The following is a 4,589-nucleotide window of genomic DNA, read 5'->3' as shown; positions in this document are numbered from 1 at the left end:
TAAAGATTGAGTCGCAACTGTGACCTCTAGAATGTTCACAAGCTTTTCCTTTGATCTGACCGGGTGACCTAGTTTTTGATCCCACATTACCCAGATTCAAACTTGACCTAGAGATCATCAAGACAAACATTCTGACCAAATTTCATAAAGATTGAGTCACAACTGTGGTCTCTAGAGTGTTCACAAGCTTTTCCTATGATCTGGCCTACTGACCTAGTTTTTGACCCCACATGACCCAGTTTCGAACCTGACCTAGAGATCATCAAGACAAACGTTCTGACCAAGTTTCATAAAGATTTGGTCACAACTGTGGCCTCTATCTAGAGCGTTCACAAAGCAAATGTTGACGCACGACTGCCACCGGACGCTGACGGACAATGACCGGTCACAATACCTCACCTTGAGCACTTCGTACTCAGATGAGCTAAAAGGCCTCACTGGAAAAAAGAGAACTTAAATATACATCATTTTCTAATTAGTGGCTGTAAAGTTAACAAAAATACAAGTATCTCCAAATATAATTTTATTTTTCAACCAATAGCAAAATAATACTGAACAATTTTTAACACAAACATCACAGAAAATAACGCATTTTTTGCTCCTGTTATATTTTTATTGCACTATGTATAAGCAGTAGCTCAAGAATGATGTCATTATTGTATGACAAATGTCCACTGAAAATGTCTTATAGTTTAAACTAGAATGTGTCTGTAGGACACAGGGTGTGCCCCCCACTGGTACATTTGTCACAAATAAGGGGCAATAATTCAAATGTTTGCAGTCTTAATGGGGTAAAGCCTCAACAAACATTTTATGAAAAGGATTCATTATTACAGGCCATATACTTTTTGAGCTATGAGCATCACAAACAAAAAATCCACTATTTTGTCTAAATCAAGGGCCATAACTCTGTAATAAGCACGAAGATTCTCAAGAAGAATGCCAAATGTGCAAGGTCACATCATTATAAAGACTCAAGCAAGGTTTCATGAATTTACATCAAATACTTTTTAAGCTAGGCACATGTTTAGGTGAAAATGTGCATTTTTTTACTATTTCAGGGGCCATAACTTTAAAAATAGATGGTGGAACCAGCCAAAAAAAAGAGGTGTGCAAGTTTATATCATGATAAAGACTTGTGCAAGTTTTCAACCATTTATTTCTCATACTTTTTGAGCTAGATGCATCACAAGGTGAAAATGTGCATTTTTGAATATTTCAGGGGCCATAACTATGAAAATAGGGGGCGGAGCCAGACGAAATATAGGAGGTGCGCAAGTTCATATCATGATTAATACACATGCAAAGTTTCATGAATCTATATCAAATACTTTTTGAGCTAGGCGCATCACAAGGTGAAAATGTGCATTATTGACTATTTCAGGGGCCATAATTCTAAAAATAGGGGGCATAGCCAGACGAAAAATAGGAGGTGCGCATGTTCATATCTTGACATAGACTCATGCAAGGTGTCATCAATTTATATGAAATACTTTTTTTGCTAGGCGCGTCCCAAGGTGAAAATGTGCATTTTTGACTATTTCAGGGGCCATTACTCTGAAAATAGGGGGCAGACCCAAATGAAAAATAGGAGGTGCGCATGTTCATATCATGATTAATACACATGCAAGGTTTCATGAATCTATATCATATAGTTTTTGAGCTAGGCGAGTCACAAGGTGAAAATGTGCATTTCTATTTCAGGGGCTGTAACTCTAAAAATAGGGGGCGGAGTCATGGGGGGGAGGGGGGGTGGGGGTGGGAGTGGCACAAAAATAAAGTCCACAACAGGGTCATAACTCAAAACAAATAATTGGATATGATATATACTGAAAATATGCACATGTCCGCTTCATGTTGATGATTTATATATAGTAGGGATGGCAACGAATATTCGTTCATTATAGAATATTCAAATACTGTTTCACTATTCAAATATTTGGAAAAAATATAAGATCATGAAAAATAAATAAAAGCCAAATGAAAGAACTAAAATATTCATTTATCTAATTTGTCAAACCTCGTTTTCATTAAAAATACGCATGAAAAAAGTTTGATGTGTCATTTTGTATAATAGCCTGCCGAGATTGTACACCGCTATTTATGGTGTTGACAGTGTACCCAATAACTTTTAAAAAGTTTAATGTTCACAGCCTTCAACTTAAACAGCCAGCCCGAAGCCCGAGTCAAGTGATTTGCAGATCGGTTGAGTATAAAATACAACCTTCACGCCCGACCGGTCAAGTGAATTTCACAGGATGACTTTTTTATGTGCGTGCCGCTGTAAATTTGACTGGTTTTCACCAGTCATTTAAACGCTTAAAAAATAAATAATGATTAATTTATTGAGACGCATTTAGAATATTGTAGCATATTAATCGTCGTGTTAACAACCAGTCTGTAGTAACCTTGAAATTGTCGTCAAATGTCAAGCTAAGAGAACAGCAGACGATGTCTTTTTTAAGATATTATGAAGGCGCAGCTCCAGGAAAAAAACGAAAAGATGAATGCCCAACAACAGAGGCTAAACAGGCTTTCCATCAGTTGTGACAAAAAAATCGTCCATGGTTGATTTACGAAGATGCAAGCGGCGTAATGTTTTGCTCTGCATGTAGAAATCGTAGCAGTTCTGACGGTGAAACTGCATTTGTAAAGGGCACCAACTACATGAGAACTGACGGGATTAAGTCACATGAACAGAGTGAATCCCATCAAAAAGCTGTGGCCAGTCAAGTTGCCAAAGGTACTCCAGTATATCAAACAACGTTTGGCCTGCCCTTCAGAGAATAAATAATAAAGAAACATCAACCTGTTAATGAGTTATGACTATTTATTTACAGGAAAGTATTGCTCTACAAAGCAATGCTGTTTCATTTCATACAATGACGAAATACATATTTCAAATACGAATTATTTTTCGGGCTAGCAAACTTGGATTCGGACTAGTACTATTTCAAAGGCACTAGCCCGTTTGGGCTAGTGCTTTAAAAATTAAGTTGAAGACTGTTCACAAACTGATGTAAATCCTTTACAACTTGCCTTGTTTTCGGCAGGTGCGAACTGCCTGTAGACAGCAGTTGTCTGAATTACGCAGGTATAAACTAATGTAGAATTAATGCAGGTCGCTGATTAGGGTATGATAAACACATAAGATTCTGAGTTGATTTGTTGATCAGTTGATGACTGAATATTCGAAAACCAAAATTGCTATTTGTTGCCATCCCTAATATATAGTTTCATTTTAATTGGATGGAAACTGTAGGAGTTGAGTATGAAATGTCCTTACATAGTAATAATATTTCGAAGTAAAAAGAAACATATATAACTCCTGAAACAGGAGTTGTCAGGAGGACAGCAACACTTGACCATAAAAAAGTGGTTACTGATATACCAGCTCACATACAAAAACAACCAAACATCGATTGCATAGTAGAACAAGAAGCTGCGTTTAATAAACGCTTGATGCCCCCGGTGGCATCCTTGTCGATACAAAGCAACCTAAGTCCAAAACGAGGTCAAGGTCAAGGTCAAACCGAGGTCAGGTGATGTTTGAAGATGAGGAATGGTGACAGGTTACATCTGCATTAGTATCAAGTCATTCTAGTAAGGGGTATTGATGCTAGAGGAAACGGTCCCATTTGGTTAACCAAGAGATGGCCCATACAAAGCAACCCAAGTCCAAAACGAGGTCAAGGTCAAACTGAGGTCAGGTGATGTTTGAAGATGAAGAATGGTCACAGGTTACATCTGCATTAGTATCAAGTCATTCTAGTAAGGGGTATTGATGCTAGACAAAACGGTCCCATTTGGTTAACCTCGTACGGATGGACGAATAGATGGACAGACAGACGGACGAACGAACGGACGGACAGGACAATCACTATATGCCTCCCGCATCAGTAGATGCCGGGGGCATAAAAAGGAGCATAACATTGTTTGCAAATTAGAGCTATCAAAACTATGCATTGTATTACAATAAGCAAATACAGTAACAAGAGGGCCAGAAGGTCCTGTATCACTCACCTGACTTATTGACCTAAAGACCATCAAGATTAACATTCTGACCAAGTTTCATTAAGATATGGTATAAATGTGGCCTCTAAAGTGTAAACTAGCTTTTCTTTAATTTGACCTAGTGACCTATTTTTTGATCTGACATGATCCACATTCAAACTAGACCTTGAAATCATCAAGATTACCATTCTGACCAAGTTTCATGAAGATACAGTCATAAATGTGGCCTCTACAGTGTTAACAAGCTTTTCCTTTGATTTGACCTAGTGACCTAGTTTTTGACCCCACCTGACCCAGATTTGAATTTGACCTAAAGATTATCAAGATTAACATTCTGACCAAGTTTCATGAAGATATAGTCATAAATGTGGCCTCTACAGCATTAACAAGCTTTTCCTTTGATTTGACCTGGCGACCTAGTTTTTGACCCCAGATGACCCAATATCAAATTCATCCAAGACTTTATTGAGGGTAACATTCTGACCAAGTTTCATTAAGATTGGGCCCAAATTGTGACATCTAGAGTGTTAACAAGCTTTTCCTTTGATTTGACCTGGTGACCTAGTTTTTGACCC

The sequence above is a fragment of the Mercenaria mercenaria genome, unplaced genomic scaffold, assembly GCF_021730395.1.
Source record: "Mercenaria mercenaria strain notata unplaced genomic scaffold, MADL_Memer_1 contig_2903, whole genome shotgun sequence".
In the NCBI taxonomy this organism is placed as follows: domain Eukaryota; kingdom Metazoa; phylum Mollusca; class Bivalvia; order Venerida; family Veneridae; genus Mercenaria; species Mercenaria mercenaria.
The sequence above is the reverse complement of the archived record's forward strand: the minus strand, read 5'-3'. Positions refer to the sequence as shown.